The sequence below is a fragment of the Balearica regulorum genome, chromosome 1, assembly GCF_011004875.1.
Source record: "Balearica regulorum gibbericeps isolate bBalReg1 chromosome 1, bBalReg1.pri, whole genome shotgun sequence".
Taxonomy (NCBI): Eukaryota; Metazoa; Chordata; class Aves; order Gruiformes; family Gruidae; genus Balearica; species Balearica regulorum.
In genome coordinates, this window is record NC_046184.1 from 163,810,929 (window position 1) to 163,834,664 (window position 23,736).

The 23,736-nt window shown below is 44.2% G+C and overlaps 1 long non-coding RNA gene across 1 annotated transcript; it reads right to left on the minus strand.

Moving 5' to 3' along the window:
• Positions 1-20,386: 20,386 nt before the first annotated feature.
• Positions 20,387-23,500, minus strand: LOC142599749 (uncharacterized). Its single transcript, XR_012833247.1, has 3 exons — positions 23,453-23,500; positions 21,560-21,647; positions 20,387-20,405 (listed from the first exon to the last, which is right to left on the minus strand). It is a non-coding gene; the product is annotated as an uncharacterized LOC142599749 (long non-coding RNA).
• Positions 23,501-23,736: the final 236 nt, after the last annotated feature.

Below are 23,736 nucleotides of genomic sequence, written 5' to 3' on the forward strand. Positions count from 1 at the left end.
TTAAAAAAATAAAAATCACACTATGTAATGATGCTAATGTGTATCGGCCCATAACAACCTGTTAAAGGGTATTTCTCTGGTGTTATAGGTATGAGATATCAAAAATGTCTGTTACAGAAAAAGCTTCAAGTGGAAACTGGATTACTTTGGATACCAAAGCTGCCACCACCACACAACAAGGTTTCATGAATTCTGCTGCCCCTGAACTACTTGAAGCTGTACTTCAAGTTTACTTCCCACTTTGTATTAAAGAGATAAACAGTATATGGAAACAGTTAGCCCCAGGTCCTCATTAAAAAAAAAAAAGACACTTAAAGAGACACCACCAATTTTCATACCACCCAAAGAAACCGCCTTTGCTCTCACAGAGGAACAAAAGTTTTTACAAACTGGAACCAAACTGCTCCCCATTAACGAGCTGACTAGTTTTAGCTCAAGGCATATGCTAGATTAGGATCTCTGAATAGTGCATTTTTCCTGTCTTGTCAATAGTCAATTAACATACATTTAATAGAAACTATATATTACATGTGAGTGACCTGGAAGTCCACTGTAGGAACAAGAATTAGACATTGCAGCATATAAATACTTTGAGAGATTAGCCTGCTGTTATCCACTGACTGTTCCAGAGCATTTTAAGGACAATACAAGCATCTAAGTTTAATCTTAGTACTATAGTGGGTTGGCTCTGGCTGGAGGCCAGGTGCCCCAAAAGCTACTCTATCACTCCTCTCCTCAGCTGGACAGGCAAGAGAAAATACAATGAAAGGCTCGTGGGTCAAAATAAGGATAGGGAGAGATCACTCACCAATTATCATCATGGGCAGACTCAACTTAGGAAAAAACTGACCGATAGCAAATTAGATTAAACTGGAGTCAAGTAATGAGAAATAAAACCAAACCTTAACACACCTTCTCCCCACGCCTCCCTTCTTCCCAGGCTTAACTTCACTCCTGATTTCTCTACCTCTTCGCCCTCAGCAGCACAGGGGGACAGGCAACGGGGGATGTGGTCAGTTCATCACACGCTGTCTCTGCCGCTCCTTCCTCCTTAGGGGGAGGACTCCTCACACTCTGCCCCTGCTCCAGCCTGGGGTCCCTCCCATGGGAGACAGTCCTCCACCAACTTCTCCAACGTGAGTCCTTCCCATGGGCTGCAGTTCTTCACCAACTGCTCCAGTGTGAGTCCCTTCCACGGGGTGCAGTCCTTCAGGAACAGACTGTTCCAGCGTGGATCCCCCACAGGGTCACAAGTCCTGTCAGCAAACCTGCTCCAGTGTGGGCTCCTCTCTCCATGGGTCCACAGGTCCCGCCAGGAGCTTGCTCCAGCATGGGCTTCCCACGGGGTCACAGCCTCCTTTGGGTGCATCTATCTGCTCTGGTGTGGGGTCCTCCACGGGCTGCAGGTGGAATCTCTACACCCCCTCATCCTTCCTCCATGGGCTGCAGGAGGACAGCCTGCTTCACCATGGTCTTCACCACGGGCTGCAGGGGGATCTCTGCTCCAGCGCCTGGAGCACCTCCTGCCCCTCCTTCTGCACTGACCTTGGTGTATGCAGAGTTGTTCCTCTCACATCTTCTCACTCCTCTCTCTAGCTGCAGTTGTTCCTGCACAGCAAATTTTTTCCTTCTTAACTATGTTACCCCAGAGGCCCCACCACCGTGGCTGATTGGCTTGGCCTTGGCCAGCGGCGGGTCCGTCTTGGAGCCGGCTGGCATTGGCTCTGTCAGACACAGGGGAAGCTTCTAGCAGCTTCTCACAGAAGCCACCCCTGTAGCCCCCCCGCTACCAAAACCTTGCCACACAAACCCAAGTACTTAGTACTACAAGGTTTCATTAGAAATTATGAACACTTAATACCTTAAAATAATAGAAATATTAGGAATAACTAGACAAAAAATAAACAAAGAACATTTGGAAAGTGTTTTATAGGCTTAGAGGAAAAGCTAAGGTAGTTCTCTGGTAAATACTGTACCTCTAACTACATTCCAGCCTTGTCTTCAAGTGCAACTCTTGCGATACCTGTATAAAAAAAAAAACTTAATTCAAAAATCTTAATTTTTAAAGAAAAAAAGTATGTGAAGGTAGGTGTTGGAATGATACTTTTTTTAAGCTTCATTTGTTAGAATATATTTTTTGATGAAACATTGCTAAGATAGTATGATGCTATATAGTAATCAAAACTGACATACAAATTCTGATGAGCAAGGCTATTTTTGTTCTTTTGTCTCCTCCAGGAGACAGAAGGAAACAAAAGCGAAGGGCATTGGTAAGGCATTTTGTTCGCATATTGCAAAGACTCCTCACTCCCCCCCTCCCTTTTTCACCCCCAAACAGAACTTCATCAGCACACAACATTCATAGAATCATAGAATGGTTTGGGTTGGAAGGGACCTCAAAGATCATCTAGTTCCAACCCCCCTGCCATGGGCAGGGACACCCTCCACTAGACCACGTTGCCCAAAGCCCCATCCAACCTGGCCTTGAACACTTCCAGGGAGGGGGCATCCACAGCTTCTCTGGGCAACCTGTTCCAGTGCCTCACCACTCTCACAGTAAAGAATTTCTTTCTAACATCTGATCTAAATTGACCCTCCTTCAGCTTAAACCCATTACCCCTTGTCCTGTCACTACACTCCCTGATAAACAGTCCCTCACCATCTTTCCTGTAGGCCCCTTCAGGTACTGGTAAGCCTCAATTAGGTCTCCCCAGAGCCTTCTCTTCTCCAGGCTGAACAACCCCAACTCTCTCAGCCTGTCCTCACAGGAGAGGTGCTCCAGCCCTCTGATCAGCTTCGTGGCCCTCCTCTGGACTCCCTCCAACAGCTCCATGTCTCTCCTGTACTGGGGCCCCCAGAGCTGGACGCAGTACTCCAGGTGGGATCTCACTAGAGCGGAGCAGAGGAGCAGGATCACCTCCATCAACCTGCTAATCATGCTTCTTTTGATGCAGTCCACGGTATGGTTGTCTTTCTGGGCTGCAAGCACACACTGCAGGCTCATGTTGAGCTTCTCAGCCACCAACACCCCCAAGTCCTTCTCCTCGGGGCTGCTCTCAATCCATTCTCCACCCAGCCTATAGTTGTGCTTGGGATTGCCCCAACCCACGTGCAGGACCTTGCACTTGGCCTCGTAGAACTTCATGCGGTTCGCATGGGCCCACCTCTCCAGCCTGTCAAGGTCCCTCTGGATGGCAGCCCTTCCCTCCAGCGTGTCGACCACACCACACAGCTTGGTGTCGTCGGCAAACTTGCTGAGGGTGCACTCGATCCCACTGTCCATGTTGCCAGCAAAGATGTTGAACAGTGCCGGTCCCAGTACTGACCCCTGAGGAACACCACTCGTCACCGTTCTCCACTTGGACATTGAACCGTTGACCACAACTCTTTGAGTGCGACCCTCCAGCCAATTCCTTATCCACAGAGTGGTCCATCCATCGAATCCATGTCTCTCCAGTTTAGAGACAAGGATGTCGTGCAGGACAGTGTCAAATGCCTTGCACAAGTCCAGGTAGATGATGTCACTTGCCCTTACCTTGTCCACCAATGCTGTAACCCCATCATAGAAGGCCACCAAACTTGTCAGGCATGATTTGCCCTTAGTGAAGCCGTGTTGGCTGTCACCAATCACCTCCTTATTTTCCATGTGCCTAAGCATAGTCTCCAGGAGGGTCTGCTCCATGATCCTGCCAGGCACAGAGGTGAGATTGACCAGCCTGTAGGTCCCTGGGTCTTCCTTTTTTCCCTTCAACTCCACAGAAATAAAAGACTACATGCAGACTGCACTCGCATGTAGCTTTGGGTCACTATATGATTTCATTGGTCTGCGCCTTGTCAAGCTGCTCTCTACCTCAGCCTCATTCAGAGGGCTAAGCTGCACCTGCAAGGCTGTGTTGTTCCTCACGATTTTGTCCTGCAGCGCTGTTCCCACTATAAGCTACATAAGTTTCAAGAATGAAGCACAGCAATACAATCCAGATGAGAAACAAGGCACAAAGGAGAACAGGAACATAGGGTGCCTGTAGTAGTTCAGGATGGCATAATACAAATATTTCAGTTAAAATAGACAAAGTGTAGTTTGTTTTTTTTTTTTTGGGGGGGGGGGGGGAGTTTACATTTTCCTTTTCCCTAGAACATGGAAAACTCAGGGAGAAGTGTTCCGTGTTCCATCTCTCCAATCATACTTTCCGGGGCCAAAAAGTTGGGAAAAGTCCATCATCATTGCAAGTTTCTAGTCTCATTTCTACACATTTATCCAAGGCTTTCTCCAGATTTCTAGGATGAACACGTTCTACAAAGTTGTCCATCCTATTCCAGTCTTGTGTTTATTAAATATCAGTGCAATGACTGTAATGACAGCTAATCAACACTCGCTCTTCTGTTAAGAAGTTATCATCTTGCTCTATCAAACTCCATTGCCCACTGAATCCTTTATGTCGAAGTCTAAACAAAAGCATTTTCCTTTTTAAGTACATAAGCAGTTGTGTGAGTCAGTTTAAAGACTGTCTACATGATATTTGCTCATCTCTGCTTCTCTTCCAGCAATCAATTCTTTGACTATTCCCCCCCCCCCCCTTTTTTTGGTCAGGAGAGCTGTCATCTCTCTTGCCTGTATAATCCTGCAATATGGAGCAGGAATGCTGTCAGATATGCTGTTTTTAAGAATACTGCTACTGATTCTGAACTGGCACTTTGCAAAGGAGCCCCTTATATTTTATCTTAAGCTAGACAAGAACATTGGAGTTTACACTTATTTAAGAACTAAGAAGGGTATTTACATAGTGGCTTAAAATGCAAGTTAGAAGTGTTTGGCTATTTATTGAGTTCCTGATTTTCTTTTTGAATTTCTGACTAATTCAATACAGCTAGAACCGAATTAACTTGTTTTGGCATTATGTATACTGACAGCTGCAAAGCATTGGAGCCACCAACTGTTCAAACATGGCAACAACTACCTAACTTCTATTCCAGAGTAGTTTATACAAAAACCAATGTGCAAAGTAAGTTCTGTCACCACTGTGTTTCCCTCATTACTTAAGACACAATATTATCATATATATCTTACTAAAAATCTGAAAACTTTGATAAAAAATAATGTATATTTATCTCAAATGATTATATTGTTACCTCTAAATATGTGAAACAAACTTAATACCCTATAAGCTCTTCCAGTTTTCACTTTAAACAAAGACAGTTACTGATAGACATACAGCAGATGCAGTTTCTTGTGCACCAGTTCATAAAAACTTTACACAAGCCTTTTAAAAAGAATTTTATACATTTATCACTGCAAATAATTATATCCATTAAGTATTTTGAAATTAATAAATTAATCAGCAAAATGGAAATAGAATCACTTCAGAGCATACTGGTGAAAAACCCTATGAGTTCTGCTCAAAATATACCTCAACACAGTAATATTTCTTGATCTTTAAAGTTTATCTTGAACTCTTATCTTCAAATCCAGATATGCATTCACTCCCCCTATTTTGTTTCCTCACAGTGCCTACTTTAACCATAAGATTCTGTCATTGAGCTGTACCAATTCATTTCAGGCAGCCAAATGCCTCAGCTGTTCCAAGCTCTGCCATTCTGTGGAGTGGAGTTGAACACACCATTAGCAAGTTTGCTAATGATACCAAACTGGGAGGTGCTGTTGACCCTCTTGAGGGACAGGAGGTCTTGCAGAGGGATCTAGATAGATGGTAGCATTGGGCAATTATCAATGGCATGGCATTTAACAAGTCCAAATGCCAGACTCTGCACCTAGGACAGAGTAATGCTGGGCACAAGTATAAATTGGGAGAGGAGTGGCTGGAGAGCAGCCCTGCAGAAAGGGACCTGGGGGTGCTGGTTGGCAGCAGCTCAACAGGAGCCAGCTGCGTGCCCTGGCAGCCAAGAGGGCAAACAACACCCTGGGGGGCACCAAACATGGCATAACCAGCCAGTCAAGAGAGGCGATTGTCCTGCTGTACTCAGCATTGGTGCGGCCTCACCTGGAGTGCTGCGTGCAGTTCTGGGCCCCGCAGTTTAAGAAGGATGTGAAGGTCCTTGAATGTGTCCGGAGGAAGGCAACAGAGCTGGTGACAGGGCTGAAGGCATGTCCCATGAGGTGTGGCTGAGGACTTTGGGCTTGTCTAGTTTGGAGAAAAGGAGGCTGAGGGGTGACCACATTGCTCTCTACAGCTTCCTGAGGAGGGGCAGTGGAGAGGGAGGTGCTGAACTCTTCTCCCTGAGATTCGGTAGGAATGGTTCATAACTGCACCAGGGGAGGTTCAGACTGGACATGAAGAAGCATTTCTTTACTGCAAAGGAGGGGTCAAAGCCTGGAACAGGCTTCCTAGAGAGGTGGTCGATGCCCCAAGCCTGTCAGTGTTTAAGAGGCATTTGGACAATGCCCTTAACAACAGGCTTTAACTTCTAGTCATCCCTGAAGTAGTCAGGCAGTTAGACTAGATGATTGTTGTAGGTGGCTTCCAACTGAAATAGTCCTGTTCTATTTTCACCTGAATTCAGTCAGCACAGGTGAAGGAACAGCTGAATAATGTGAGCTTTCAAGTTTATTGAGAATTTCAACTAGTGTACAACAGTGTCTAGTGCCAATTTCAGTTTGCAAAGCATCTTGGAACAAGCTGAGCTTATATTACAGCATTGCTGTCTTGAGGTAGCAAACATGACAACCAATAAACTACAGAAGCAAGCTACTAGGCAAGTCAACCATACAGTTCAACTACAGGAAGCCCAGAACTTCTTACAAACTAGATCAGTTTTACAACACATTTAGTACCACGAAGCAGTAACTCAAGCATCTAAGAAAATTATTATAAATACAACTGAGGCAGACTCCAGAGAAAGAAGAAATATCTTATTAGATCTACTATGTGAAGTTTCATGACACAAACCTTCCTTCAGCTATTTAAGACATCGAGCTGTTACTACTGTATGACCATCTAATTCCCTGATGGAGAAACAAGACTCCCCCATAAGCATATAAGAAGGGCTGTGGCAAGGTCACACTGTAGCTCTGTTCACTCAGTATCCCAACTGTAGCAGGAGATCCCTAGCAAAGAATGTAACATTTCCCCTCCGTGTCCTTCTGACCACCTGTGTCTTCAGAACTACTTGCATTACTGGTCACACTTTCTTTAAACCTCCCTTAGTGGATTCTACACCCCCCCCCCCCCCCAATTTTGTCCAATTGCAACCCTCACCACTCCCAACATACTTGGGCATCTTTCCATGTTCGCAATACAGCTAAGGCAAAAAACGCCCTCTCCCTGCCAATACTTCAGAATTTCTAAAAGTGGAGAAAAACTTTATGTGCTTCCAGGTTTAGCACTGTCCACAGCTGACTTCAGTCATCAGAAAATGCATTCAAGCAAAAACCAGCTTCTTCCCCTCCCAAACAGGTTTTCCTAGAAGAATTTGGTTTCATGGACACCACCAATGAGAGTGAGGGAATATACATCAAATGGTGATATTCTGTCAAGCTATAGTGATTCCTTCTCCATTTCCTGATCACTTGTGGCAGATATTATACAAGAAGGCACTTTAACCAACCTGTTCATTGCCTTACATCGTGTGGACATATATACTAGCTTTTACATATTAGTAGCATTCCCATATGCATATTTTTATGCATACAATAAATACATGTACCTATACAGAGACACATATATATATATTGTAAGATAGCAAAAAGTGTTGACCAGGGCAACAAGAAGCAGCTATGAAGCAAGAACATTTCCTGAAGTTTGAAGAAAGTAGGAAAGGTCCTGGTTTGTTTATAACACATTTCTCACTCCCCTCAAGGACAAAGATGTAACGTCATTTGTGAGCATAGTTAGTTTTTGACCTTGTATGCTCAGGGAAAGGCTAGCCCTGAAGTCAGGGGAAATGAGAGAACTTTAAGAATCAGAGAAATTGCAAATGTCTGTAGCTTTATTAAATGACTCCCCAAAATGTTCTCTAGAATTCACAGCAGTTACTAAAATTCTGACTAACATACAGCAAGTTTAAACTAACATTTTAGTATTACTAAACAATGCTATAAAAGGTTATTTATCTATACATGAACGGTGGGACAGGTAACTATAGGTAAGGGGAACAACATTAGCACATCTTGCAATGGCAAATTCTGAGTCTAGAGAAGCATGGCTGTGATATAAGAGCAAAAATACAGTATGAAATGTTAGCAGTGCCTAGGTCCAATAATTTACTTCACTTGAAGCTAACTGAAGGTGAACTTCCAAAGCTGTATTTGAATTTAAATATGAGATTCCCAGTAGCTTAGAAACAAAATAAACAAGAAAACCTCACACACAAAAAACCCAAACACAGCAGTGAGTCAGAAAGAAGATTCTTTAGACACCCTTCAACCTCAATCCTAGAGTCCTAATATTACAACCTATGGGGAAAAGATAATACCTTTACCAAAAAATTTAGTCCACATCACCCTACAGTGGGTAAAGGACATTCCAATCTACAGCCTTGACTCCTGTTACTCATATTGTTGTGCAAGTTCTATATATGAACACAAAACCACCTGCTCAAAGTACTGGACAACCTGTGATTGGAATGTGACAATTTGGCAGCTGTAAAGTAAAAGCTATCTATGAAACGTTTAATCAAAATGATTGATCACCATAGAAGTAACTGAGTTTCATTAAATAAAAGTAGGTCTATTACAACAGATGCTATTCTCATCTTTTTAGGTTCATCTTCATTAATCAGAATGTGAGAACTAATATATATGTATGTCTCAAAAAAGCATTTGTTTTGTCAATGTCTGAGTGTTTAATGTGTGAGATCATATCTAGATATCTCAAAGTTCACTTCTGGTATCCCCGGACATGTTGTTTGAGAAGACTGGAATCTCTAAAGGTACTCAGGTTGGAAGCAACATGTTAGACATGAGTCAGTTGTGATTTTACTCACTTACAAGGCTGCCTAAATGAAGGAATCTGAGCATCACTTCTAGGCCCAAAGACCTAATGTATATTTTGCTAGAGGTTGTTCAGCAAAATAACAGATGTGACAGGTACTTCTCTTTATCAACACTCCCCTGCTTAACACATTCCCTCCAAGTTCCCTTTTCTTTTTTTCTTCCCCGTAACTCACTTTTATTGTGAGGACAATGCTACAACATTCCAGTGCGCTTGCACACCAAAAAAGTACTGGTCCTTAGATTCCCTCCACATTTGCCCAAGAAGTATACTTCTGCTATTTTAGGCACAAAGTGTCCTTTCACAGTAGCATCACAGTGGACTAGAAAATTGTTAAACATAAAGTCAGGAAGACAGGTACAAATGCTGCACTTTCAGACTTGTTGGCATATCTAAGAAAAGGAGTCTGAGAACTCTTAGCAAAAGGCAAACAACCTTGACACTAGAACAGACCAACCAGGTCAATCAGTATTATCAATGTCTATGTCCTTACCATTCATGAGATTCTCAGAATAAGGTATGCACAAGGTTCCCTACTATAAATCAGGAGCACACCAGACACTCAGACACCAGGGAAGATCCGATTTTGTTGGGACCATAAAAAGTCAATAGATGAGGATGTTCCCAGCAAGTAAAAGAGATAGATACCTGATAGATTAGCAAACGGAAGAGTGAAGCAGCTATCTATGGCTCTGAACAGCGTTCAAATCATACAGAGATTCAACTACTGATTAATGCACCAGTTCTACAGGTCACAGCTACCACATGAAAGAACACCACACATCCCCTGCCTTGCCAAACACTAGGTGGTGTTGCTGCCCTGTGGTAGGGGCATTCAGGCAATCTCGAGTGCACTGTACACCAGCTCAAGTCCTGGTGTTATGAAGTGATGCCCTTCTCTAAATACCAGTGAACTTTGACATCAGGCCAAAACCAGACACCTACAAAAGAGAAATTCAAGGCAACCTGGGTGAGCAAGAGACTTTGAAAGGTCACACTTCAAGCATGGGGCTGGTCTCATCACAACAAGGACCACTTAATCCCAAGGAATGCTTCTGCCACAGCAGCACCTTGTGCCAATCCAGAACTGAAATCTGGAAGTACCATCTGGCAGAAGCCGTAACAAAAGGTGTTACAACAGTGGTTGTATGAGTGATTGACGTGGAGTTTTCTGTTTCAGTCACAAAGGAAAACTTAACAGGTTTCTCACTGTTGGTCATTGCCTGAGGCCAACAGAAAAAATAACCCACAACCCAAACACAACAAACCACAAAGTCGAGAAGGGACAAAGGGACAGGTATTTTAATTCACAGTTTAATTTCACTGAATTTTTATAGCTTTTCTTCTTTCAGCATGCTAAAGTGATTTGCTATAACCAAACAAAATCTAGCCTTGACTAAGAAGGGATCTTTACTACCCCCCCTGCTTCCTCCTCACCTTTTTCCCCCCAAAAGTGGCTCTATATGGAGTCGCTGGTTGAGAGACTACTCAAGTAGCCTTAACACTACTTTGGTAGCCCCCCTACAGCAACAAGCTCTAAGTTTCCTTCCCTCCCTATCTCTTGACAGGTAAGAAATACAGATGCACATTTTTATACAACTTTGATCTAGGTTTTGTTCCACCATGCTTTATTGGAACTCTCCAGATCACTAGTAAACAGCCTTTATACCCATCCGTTGTTAAGATTCTTTGGCAAAGGCTCCCTTGCAGTTAATTTTTGTAAAGATGGAAGGGCCAGACTTCCCAAGCTGCTTCTGGCTGTAGAGGGAAGACTCAGTTTATCACTAGCAGAACTCTGAAATACGTAGTCCATATGTTTTATGAATAAAGCACAATCCTGAAATTTTTCTTGAATGTTAGACAGTTCTTTGGTTTCTGCAATCTCTTAAGAATATGCTTATGTTCTTGTTGGGTCCCCATGCTTCTTATAAAAGAATACAAGGTAGAATGTAACCTAATTTAAATGTCCTAGAAATCTGCAGATTTCTAGAAGTAGGTGATCCCCAACATACTATAGCTTCTCTATCCTGAAAAGGAAACAGGTCTACAAATCAATACACATATCAGACCAAACTCTAATTTAGTACAAAAGAAGCACTTAACCAAGTGGAACTACATGTATGTATAGTACTGAATGCCTCTATGTACAGTGCAATTCACAGCTCCCACAAACTGTTTCCCCAGGTAACCACTCACGTCAGAGCATGAAGTATGCCCCTCAAGGCCAGTGATGCTGCTCGAGTTTGGTTGAGCATTATACCAGCAGATGAAGGGTAGAGCTCAGATTCCAAGTTGTGTCCAGCCATGATATTTTAACTACTGCTACATGAAAGTAACCCAGAGAGGCATTCAATCAGTCTAAAAAGGCTTACTTTTTGATATACTAGGCTATGCTACCAGGAAACAACTTTACAATTTGGGGAGAAAATAGTGTTAATACAAGAGTACAATCCTGCTTTGGCAGGGGGGGTGAGCTAGATGATCTCCAGAGGTCTCTTTCAACCCCTACCATTCTGTGAATCCATCATCTTCAGTTGGAATCCAGGACAGTCTTAGAACACACCAAAGTACCGCAGAATGGATTCTCCAAGACATTGATTCCTTTTTAACTACTACTCTCCATTCTCACAGTGAAAAACCATGAAGACAAAAGGTTTTGACTTTTGTGAAAATTTTTTTTTAAAATCACCAATTTAAAGTGGTGACCTATAAGGATTCTCAGTATCCAAGAAACTACAGCCAACTCATGTCACAAGGAAAGGGAATTCTTCACTTACTTTCTTCATGGAATAGTTCAAAACTGTAACACTCCCAAATTTCCTCCTGCAAGTGCCAACCCCCCCTTTCTCCCTCCCCAAAAAAAACCCCAAACCAACAACCCAAACCACTAAGCCTCCCTATGTAGAATACATCACCAGAGAATGGGATATCTTAGAAAAGTGAAAATACTCTTGGCCACACTGAATAGCCATGTTAGAATACGAGTAAGAATTGAGAATAGTCCATTGGTCCAGCAGACAAAGCTCTGAGGGATTTTTTTCACCTCACTTAAGGGAAAAAAAAAAACAACACATAAAAAACCCCGCACAAACAAAAATGAGCACAAAAATGGATTTCACTCTCCTTTAATGAAACCAGGTTTGCAATATATACAACTGTTGCAGTATTACAAACCCAGAATGGCAAAACACTGATTATTACTCCAAGCAGTCTACTTTGACACTTTCTTGGAGGAAAGCGTAGTTCTAGCCTCCCCAACATACAGGGTTCTCTTCCAGTAATTATTTTTCTCCCCTTTCCTCCCCTACGTTTTAACATCCATCCATCTCCACCTCTTATGTTTAGAAATCCGTTAGTCACACAAATATGACATGAATAAGTGTATTTTCCTCCTCCAAATTCCAAGTGCAGTACATATTTAAATCCATGTATAACTGCATCTTTCTACTGACTGTTTAATTATTGGCTGAATTTAATAAACAAACCTTAAAAAGGGACAAAAATAACTTGAATAGTAGATACCAACAAGTGAACATCTGTTGTCAAAGTGATTGGTACAATGCTTAGACAAGAGTTGCCAGGAAATAAAGGTAAAAAGAAATATCCTAGTTCAGAATACAGCTTCAAACAGGAGCTGACTCAGACCTGGCCAAAGAACATGCTCATTTTTGTTTGCACTGATCTCCACGGATAACCCATATTGCAGATTGTTCCCTGAGCAAGACCTGGTTCACTACTCTGCTAAAGCAGTCTCTTAAATGCTGCCTACTAGGATCTATTCATAATTCAACTGTTTGATTTCACCTGGGATCACAGTTTCTGCAAATGGCGACATGTGAATGAGAACAGGAAAGAACTACTTCCCTGACTACCTCCCCAGACACCCAGATATTAAAACAGAGAGACTTGAGGCAGAATTAAGAGCTAATTTTTTTTTTTTTTTTAGCACCTCTAGTCCCAGTTTGCCACAAAGTTGGAGGTGTTCCGAGCTTACAGGCTGACGATTGAAAATACTCTAAGGACTTCTAGTATGTTTGTTAATCACAGCAACTCCAAAATACTCTCTACATTAGCTCTTGCAATTATGTTAGTTAGCGTATTTGGGCTAACACCTAATCAGTTCCTACAGCATACTCACCTGCACAGAAATCCAGTCCAACACTCTTAAGATTAAAATACTACCTATGTTACTGTAAGATCAGGGCTAAATCTCTACTAGAAAACGTGACAAATACAAGAAGCACGTATTTGGTGACGTACAGAACAATGTTGAAAACCAGCTGTGACCTTCACACTGCACCCAGATTATGAACTGCGCAGTTCAGAGGGCACAACCTGCTCATGAAAGTGTATCACACTGCAACAGGGGCTTGCAGAATTTCTACGTGACGGCTGAAAGAGGGCACTTCTTAACACAAAATATGAAGACTATTTCCTGCCACAGACCTTGAGAACATAAGCATAGTGTAATTTCAAAGAGATTTATGACTTGCAGTGGAACAGCTGTTTTGATAGACAGATACGTACTCATGACCCGCTTTTATGCCTTGTCGGATAATATTGATGCAAATGAAAGAAGCTACATCCCAGAACTGTATCTCACTTATTATACTACATCATATCAAGACCTGTTTAACATAACACAACTACACAGGTCCACTCCATATATAGTAATTTCCAATCATAAAATCTGAGTATCAATTATTGTTCATTTAGCATGTTTTTCAAAAGCTTTTACTAGATGAGAATTAAGGAGATTACCTAAATTAAAAACCCATTAGCAGAGCTTATCACACACACTGACACTTTCTTACACAGTGAAGAAAGTTGTCCCATACCCATTCTTGCTTCATTATGAAACCTTTTGTTCCAGTGTTTTTACTGAAGAAAAAAAATCTGATCAGCCACCTAGTAGTGCCAATTTCTAGAATCTGACTGTAGAAAAGGAGATACTTAAAAGAAGCCTAAGACACAGTATTTTTTTGGTCTTTAGAAAACAACTAGGAAAGTAAAAAAACAAAAAACCCAAACAAAAAACTTAAACCTAGTAAACCTCTGGGCTTAACACAAAGATTTTCTATTTCAAAGTATTCATGAACTTTCCAAGTATTCCAGTAATATTCAAAAACTACAGAGTTAAGGTTGATTTCCCACATAAAACATGGGCCTTTGCCAAAGTAGTGTGGGGTGGGGAAAAATACACACATATCAAAACAACTAACTAGTGACTCAATACTTCCTAAGTGCTCATGTATTACGTCTCTGCAGAGAGGACAGTTAAAGAACTAGAGAAGCCACTAGAAAAGTGCCAGTCTTGTACAACAGCAGAAGTAGCTTTCCTTCTGCATCAAGTACACCAAGCAAGAAGTAGTTAATTTGTTCTATAGCAGGAAAAAGCACTGCCATAAACACACTTAGAAGATGTGGGTATCTGGAATCTTTTAAAGATTCTATAACATGTCACCCAAAGGATTTCTTATTGTTGTACAATGCCTTATCCATTGTTAAAATCCACACCACTTCTATCCAAACTGCTGACATGCCCCACAGCAGGACAGTTCCCCTAACATTCTTGTCAATCACAGCAGTGTACAAGGCATAGAAAATACAGATTAAGTAACCCAAGTTGTACTAGTGTCCTGCCTTAACTGAGCGTTCTACTGTTTTTCTTTTCCCATTCATTCTTGTTTTCATCTTCCCTACCTTTAACTACATCCTTGATCACCTCTCATCTCCCAGGGAATATCACACTTTTTCCAGCAGGTCCGCATATTTCTACTGGAAGTGAGACACGACCAGCCACCAGTTATCTGCAGGTCAGATTCCTGGAAACACACATCTCTTCAATCAAACTCATGAGAGGATGTATTTTCCAGTGACTACAATACACGAAGACAAGCACTCAGGCATGTGCCACAGACTACTTTTTGTCTTTTCAAACATTGCTCCATTAGGCATCCAGACTATCCATTAATAGCCAACATTAATCAGCTAGCCCAGCTGACAGTAATCAAAACTAGTCTGAATCCCAGATATGCACAATAAACCTCCATCATCAACATTCGCATTTTTTCAGTTAAAAGTCTCAGATAGCTGTTTCACTTGTGTGAAAATCCCATTCCATGCAAAACATGTTGACCGCACATAACAGCCATTAGGTTTGTGGGGGTTTTTTTTTCATTAACTAGGGACATTCCTTCCCTCAGCCACAACGGGTGCCTAAACCTGGTACAATTTGGGATTCTTACAGGAATGAGTCCTTCTAGTGATTAACAGTAGTGCTAACTAATCTCAAGTCACAGAAAGACACCCAAGGCTACCCAAACTACTGCCATTTGCATTTACAGCTTTGTATAGTTTGCTACCCATTTAAATAACCTGATACAGTTCCTAAGGAGCCTGTGAAGTCAGCTTGTAACCAAGCTTTCTGTATCTGGACACTTAAGACTTCACTTACTCAAGTGTCTTGTCACCCAAGTAAGTGTAATGAAAAAACCCACAACACCCCACCTCAATAAACAACACTCACCTCCCCACTCCCGAATAAACCACAACAGGCAAGTCTGAAATGAGACTGAATTCATCTAATTGTTCATCCATTAAATCACTTCTGAAAACTACACAAAGTTTTCTTTAACAGTAAGAATGAAATGCTGTGTTGTGGGTTGTCTGGGTGGTTTTTTTTTTTTTTTCATAGAAAGGTAAAAAGCGTAGAATAACCAAGAAGATCCATTTTTCAACTCTCAGTCTGCTCATGAGGCTACTAGTCAGTTCCCCTCCAGTCAGGAATCCTACTGGCTGTAGCAATTAGGAGCCTTGTATTAAATCATCTTAAAAAACCTAACTTCACTCAATGTATGCAACATTTTTCATTTGCCCTCTGTTTCAAACTACCTTCCAAAATGTTAAGCTTCAGAACTGGCAACATACAACACCAGGGTGGGAATGCAAGTCTAGCCTTGCTGATTGCAGACCGACAATTCTCATGCACCACGTTAACAAATACGTCTCAACTCTTCTCCTGCTGACCATTATCAGCTGAGTGAAGCTTGTTAACACTGTTCCACAGGTGTAGAAGACACAAACACAGCAGACAATGCATCAGGAATAGTATGCAGTAAATGGAGTAGAGAAGAATCCTAATGGCACATTTTTATTTTCCCCCAGTATCTTATTTAGGCATGATCCAAAGAGACAAACAGCAAAGTGAATGACCAGAAATTTAGACTCTTGAGAACTGTAGACTTCATAGCAAGGCTAGGACTGAAGAGTCATAACACGACAATCCACTGCTTTATGATCAGTTGCTTTATCTCCTGTATCCATGACATTTCTGTGTTTTATATACCAAATACTATTTGCCTATTAGTAATTTGAAGCTACTAAACCCAAACATTTAGTGAAGGCTTCAGGGAACAAATTCTAGTCTAGTGATGGGGCAGATAGGAACAGCAAAGGTGGTATGGAAACAAACTAAGCTACATCCCAGATTTGAAGATAACTGTGCGTCTTCATCAGTAAGACTTCATAGACAAGACTACTTCTGAATTACAGAAATACAAGCGATGTATTTTACAGACGAGAACAAGGGAGTGTTGCATTCATTTTCTCATGCTAGTATGTCAACTATGCAGGAGAGATACAACTCAGTGCCACCACAACAGGGGATGTCCCCTTCCAGTCCCACGTTCATTTAATGCCTATGAACTAGGTATTACTCAAAATGCCTGCTCCCAACAGTCATTTCACTAGTTGCTTTGATACTCTAAAGTCAACGCAAGAAAGTCAATTCCAAATAAGTGAGCTGGTTTTTCAGTATCAACCAGTGACAAATTAGTGAAACACAACTGCTTAATTTCCCAGCATGCTTTCAGATACTAAGAGTGTACAGAGAAGTTTTCTATGGTTAACAGACAAGGTTTTCCTTATAAGGCTAACTGTGCTATACTAGGAACTTCAGGCAAGGATTAAATACTGCTTGGAATTTCTTGCTTTTTGTTTAGAAAGACGGACTAAGTTTTGCTCTTCCTGCACAATACACACTTAAAAAATTCATTTCAGACAATTCCTAAAAATCCGCGCAGGCTTATCTTCATTAGTGCTAAGCTCACAGAAGTTCATATGGCTCAGACTAATACATAGCAGCTCACTTGAACAATTATTACCTGTCTCAAAGCCAGTAGAAATAACCTCCTCATTCACATGATGGTGTTTTAATACTCCGCTGAACCTATCTGCAGAAAATGCTTCTTGGTATTTCTACAGGATTTTTAAACTGGTGCTTGTTTTAGGTACCTAACCACTCCACTCAACCTTCAACAGAAACATCAGTGACAAGGCTCAGCCTGTTTCAGTAAAACCAACTGAACTTAGCAGCATTACCTCTCCCCTACCATCTTCTGTCAACAAGAGTTCAATGTCTCATCTATGCTGGAACTAACATACACAGGATTAATGATCATTTCTCAGGAGACATTCATGTGACAATAAAAAAAAAAAGAAAAAGAATTTTTAGGGAACTTGATGTACAAGGTGAGACTACATTCGCTTACTACATACCCATGAAAAAGCTACTGATACATTAGAGTGAGATATAACAGAGTATAAAAGTATTACAGGTATTTTACAAAAAAAAGAGCGTGTTATTAACTTGAAACTTCCGATAACGTAAGTTATATGATTAATAAGCCAAAGGTGTATTGAAAGCATGCAAATAAAGACTGATATTACAGTTCACGCAGTCATTGTCGTAATTGCCCCTTGAACAAAGCATAGCTTACCACGTCTTTAAAACGCTGTTTGACAGTTACAAAATTATTCCTCACAGACTTGCACCATGCAAAAGTATTTTTTTTGAGTCTGGGCAATTAAAAAGATTAAGTGATGGAAACACTAACAAATATCACATAGTTTGTTTTCACACAAAGTATTAAAACTAGGCACACTCCAACATACCTGACGGACAATTTAAGGCTCAATGGGCATAAATAAAAACTGCTGCTGCAAGCAGTCAGTTTTAACAAGCTTCATTGTTTAACCGTAATAAACATCTTCAGGCATTTCAAAATGTGATGCTTACATGGCAGTATAAATATGATCACATATTAAAATGCTTCCTGCATTTCAACTTCTAAGAATATTGCTTTTACACTTAAAGAGGAGTTAAACCTGCCATCACCAACGGATTACTGTAGAAATTTATTGTACAGAAATCAGGACAAGACACACATCTTCATCTGCTGACTTCACTGACACAATTTTCCCTAATCAGCAAGACTAAAAAGAAACTTTTAACCTTGGGAAAATAGTATTTTGGATAAGAAGCCTATCTGAGCAATACTTTCTGAAGAAACAGGGATAGAATAAGGGGCAGAAATCGAGTAGCACACAGTAAAAGCTTAAGGTGGCTTGGCTACTTCAGAAAGAAACTTAAGACATGCCAAATCCAGCTAAAAATTTTCAACGTCTTGCTAGAGGAGAGAGTAACGTTCCAAGGCAGCACTGTGATATACACTGACTCTGGAAAACAGTGTTCACTCTTAGGAACAACGACCCATTTAGCTTAGTATTCCATTTTAATTCGAAGACAGAACATTAAGGGCAGCATTGACCCAAATATTCTTAATTTTCCTACCACAAAGGAACTTTAGAGTACTATATAGTCTGGCGGCTATAAGTGACAAATTGAGTACTCTGAATTTACAACATTAGTTCTCTGGGAGCCTGTTATAGAAAATTAAACCCATTAATGTCTGAGCTACAAGTGTAGTTTACTAACATGCAGCTCATTTAAAAAAGAAGATGCGCTGAATGCTCCAGTTGCAGATTTAACATTGACACTTCCTTACGGAGCTGGTTACCATGTCTTCCTCAACCAACCTTAGCCTCTTTGAAGCAGTTATATGGATGAGTTTTCCCCCACGTAAGCTCTTCAGGCAGCTCAAGAAATGTTTTATTTCATTGCTATGCGTCACATGCTAAGTGATTCACTCCAAAGGTTACAAGCTGATCACTGTTACACTCACCACAAACGTAGATACTCCACAACTGGACACCTGACCAGTATTAAAGATTCCATAGCTGAGGAATGATTAAGACTTTGCCTGTAACCTCATTTATCACTCCTGAATTTGACAAATTCTGGATGAAAGAACTAAGGCTAAAAATGCACCCTATTACCAATTAGAACATATCCACAGTTTCAACAGAATGAAAAGCATTACGTAAGCAAGCTGCCGAATCCTTTGTGTAATTTGAATTTGAGAAACAAGCTTACACTTAACAAGTCAGAACTTTCATTTTCTGATACCTACAATCCATTTCTTCCCAACAAATTCATGAAGAAACTGTAAACAAGTATCCACCTCAGTTTAATAGAAAGCTAATAATAGCTTTAAGAAAAAAAAAAAATCCCCTCAAGGATTTCAGTAAATACATGTAGTCAGCAACAAATCCAGTACATACAAACAGGAAGCCAGATACAGAAAACGAAAAGTTGGTTACATGGAAAGTTACATGACATTTTTTCAAGAAACTTAAAAATCTTAAGTTTCCTGGATCAGTGAAGGAGAAATTCCTTAAAGCTACAAAAGTGTTTCAGCCTCTATCCCCACCAACCTCAACAGGCCGGGACAAGTGCAATACCACAGACATACACAGCATTGCAACTGATCCCAACCTGTGTAGAAAGGGGTACAGTTCTTCCACACTCACTGACTGACTTGTCACTGCCACAGTCAGTTTTGCATGGATTTGCACAGCAGAGTATCATACAGCTGGATGCAAACCTGCAAAACTAACCAGAGAACAGTGTTCAATTAAACAACAAATAAATTGTAAGACATGCTGAATATGTAGTTCTACAGCTAGCAGTACTTTAAGTGCTTATAATGCAGTAGATTAGTGAACACTACCTGCACTATAAGCACTTTAGTGCTACAAGAGCTGTCATTCACTAGACTGCTGTTAAAATAAGGAAGGCCACAAAATATCCCACAACCAGCAGAAAGCATTCAAACTCCTTGATGTAGATTATAACAGGCCACCATCAGTTTTGCATAGATTTGCACAACTACGCTCTTCTTGTAGTGCAACTATGCAAAACTAACAGAAGACTGCAAAGCAGAAAACTACTGGAACATCTACAGTCTTAACCTGAGTGACTGGATGAAGACATAACTTCTTATGCCAGAAGGAGCACTTAGGGCAGTAGATGCTAATCTACTTCACTATCTGCACTAGATGCACCTTAGTACAAAAAGCACTTGACACCACCACACTGTACCTTTCCAATCTCTGCAGTCCTGCAAGATCTCCTGAGGCAGTTGTCAACATAATGCTACAAGTGCCTTCACTGCAGTAGGTTCTATATATCACTACCTGCACTGTAAGCACTTTGACATTACTCTGACGCAACCAGCGTTTTTAGTAATTCAAGATCTGTCGTCTACCTTGTACCTGCTGAAAGAAAAGAATAAAGTGAGTATTCGATCAGGTTTTGAATCGCACACCTTTGAAACAAACGTTCACACTTTGTTTCTGGGCTAAAGACCTCCTTCACAGTAAGGTGAAGCAGTGCATTAGCCCAATCCAGGACTCTCATACACAATATTAGGAGTAAAAGTCAATGCTGATTGACAGTAGAAGAGCCCAATTGTAAAAATGGGTCCACTGCCTCTCCCATACCATTCTCAGAACGCCATCACAACTTGTGGAGATAAAAATAACTATTGATTTTCAAAGACCATTCTGAAATAGGGTGAAGAGCTCCCACTGCCTCTCCTCAGTAAAAAAAAAAAAAAGGTAAGGCCATTAACCATTAAAACAAGTATACACAAAGTTTGTAACCAATTCTAGGTAATCAGGAATTTAAAATTTATATCGGACAGATCATACCGTCAGCTTTCTCAAGTTCAGAAAGCATCTTATGACACAACAGGTGCTCCCTTCAGTTTTCCAATTACTCGCTCTGCTGGCAGGTTAGAACATTTGCTGCTATTGCCACAGACACCCTGTCTCAAAATACAATTCCTACCATTGTATTTAGGTTGGCATATCTAGCAACAAAAAGCAGGTTCTAATGACAGCTGTAAAATATACTACCACAAATAAATCACAGGTAATTACCACAGACCCAAGGTTCGATAAAGCAGGACAGCGCTATATTCAAAATTTGAAAGCACATTTTATTCCTTCTTTAATAGTAATACAGACTTGAAGTATCATGTAAAAGTAAAGTCTCTCTTACCTGATACTTACAGCAAGCTTAATACAATACTTTGAAATAACAAGTAATAACTGTAATTTTTGTTAGATTGAAGAAAAGAGCTTTGGTCAAAGAAAAAAAAAAAATCCCAGATAACAAATTTAAACATTTTTAAGACACTCTCACTGTCCAGCTGCTTTAGTGGGGATAAAGGGGGTAAAGGAGTGCTTGAAAAAGTTGCATTATTCTTCTCTAAATGAGTGAAATCACAGACTGCTACACGTGCCTTCAATCCCAAGGAACTCTTTGGAATTTAGTGCTCCTAACCAAAGTCTCGGGCTCGGCTTCAAAAGCACTGGTTCTGCCTCTACATTTTTAAAATTGATTTATTAAAAACCCAAAAGCTTACCATTTTCTGTAAAAAGTAACTTCCTCCACAAATACGCTACTGCAACATCCACAGAAAGCTTCGCTATTTCCTGCTGCACGTGTCGATACTGCAAAAAAACCACCAAGTTATTTGCTTTTCGTTGCCGAGGAGAGAACAAAGTCACCCAGCAAGTTCCCAAGCACCAGGGCTCCCCATCCCCACTCCACCCGCAGGGAGGGCGCGAAACACTCCCGCACCCCCTCAGGCGGCAAGAAACCGCCCCGTGTGACACCCCACACGCGGGCTCCGCGGGCTCCCTACTTCTCCGAGAACCACCCCCCTTCTACCCGCGACGGGAACCCCTCCCCAGGCCGGCCGCTCCCGCTCCGGCGGCTGGGGAGGCCGGTGCGGGGCAAGAGGTGCCGCCGCTGGGGCCGCAGGCCCCTGCCCGGCCCGGGCCCGCTCCCCTCACCGCGCAGCACGTGCTCCTGCGAGAACACAGGGGCGGCCGCGCGGCCAGCGGCCGCCAGGGGGCGCCACCGCCGGCGGCGCGGAGGTCACAGCCCGGCTACGGCGTGACGCCCCCCCCCCCCCCCCCCCAACGGCCCGGCCGGGCCCGCCGAGCCCCGCAGGCCGGGCGGAGGGGAAAGGGCCGGACCCGCCCGCTCCCGGGGGCCGCCCGGGCCGGGAAGGGGCCTCGGCGGGGGCAGGGAAAACGGCTCCCCGCGGCCACCGCTGCCCACACGCGGCTCCGGGCCTAACAGGGAACAATCGGCCCCAGCACGCAGCCGCCGCCATGTCCCCCGCCTCCTCCCCCTCCCCAGCAACATGGCGCCGCTGAGGCCCCGCAGCTGCCGCCGCGCCGATTTCGTAATGAAGCCCGCGGCTCCCGAGCGGCGGCGGCGGCGCGGGGCCCGTCCGCTGCCCCCCTGCCCGCCCGGGAGAGGCGGGGAGCCCGCGCCCGGCCGGGAAGGGGGGGGGGCGGGGGGGGAAGAGGAGGGCCCGCCGCCCCCGCCCCTCCTGCGAACAAAAGCCCATGCGGAGGGGCCCGGGACGCGCTCGCAGCCCGCGGCGCTGCCCCCTCCCCGGGGCCCCGCGCCCCCTCCCCCGGGGGGGGGCGGTGGAGCACAAAGCGCCTCCGCCGGGAACTCCCCGAAAGCCCCCCCCCCACGCCCCTCCGCGCCTTCCCTCCCTCCCCGCCCGCCGCCGCCTCTTTTACCGCTGCTGCCGTTCCCCGAGCTGGGCGTGGGCGGCGAGCGGAGCCCCCGCGCCGCCGCGGCCTCTGCCCCATGTGCGGCTTTGTTCTGGTGCCGCCAACTCCCCCCCGCAGGCGCGGCGGGCACGGCGCAAACTTTCCCGAACGGGCCTTCCCCCGCGGGCCGCGGGGGCAGAAACCCCCGCCCGCTCCCGCCCCCGGCCCCCGGCAGCTGCCATTGTGTCGCGCGCGCCGCCCTGCCCGCCCCGGGGGCTCGGCCGCCGCCAGCCGTTCCCCGCGCCGGCCCGGCGGGCCGCCCCGGGCCCGGAGCGCGGCGGAGGGGGAGGGGGGGGGGGGGGGGGGGGGGGGGGGCGGGAAGGGGGCGGCGGGACTCACTGCAGCAGCGAGCGGCGCGCACGCTTTTTCAAATCTCCCTCATTCCGGCCCCTCCCGCCCCGTGTGCGAGCTCGGGAGGCGCCGCCGCCTCGGCGGCCGCTGCCATGCGCCCTGCTCCCGCTTCCCCCCGCCGCCCACCCACACCCCCCTCCCGCCGCCCCGGCCACTCACAGCGGCCCGCCAGCACCCCCCGCGCCGCTACCGCTGCCTCCGCGCCGCGCTCCGCCGCCCGCCCGCCCCCCGCCGCGCTGCCTCCCCGGGCTCGCCCCCCGCGCCGGGCGGCCGCCGGCGCCTCACAACAGGTTTCCTGTCAGCGACACGCGCGCGGCAGCGACACTCACCAGCCAGCGGCGGCCGCCGCCACCATCTTCCCTCCTCCCGCGGCCCCCGGCGCCCTGCGCGGCCGGGCGAGCCCAGCCGAGGGGAGCCGCGCCGCTCCCCGGCGGGGCGGATGGGGAGGGGGGAGGCCGGGGGGGAGGGAAGTGGCGCGAAGGCAGGTCCGGGCGGCAGCGGCGGCCGGGCTCGGGGACCATGTGGGTGAATGAAGGGCGGCGGCTCCCGCCTCAACGTAAATATCCACAAGCCCCGCTCCGCCCTCATTAGAATAGAAAACAAAGTGCTTCCG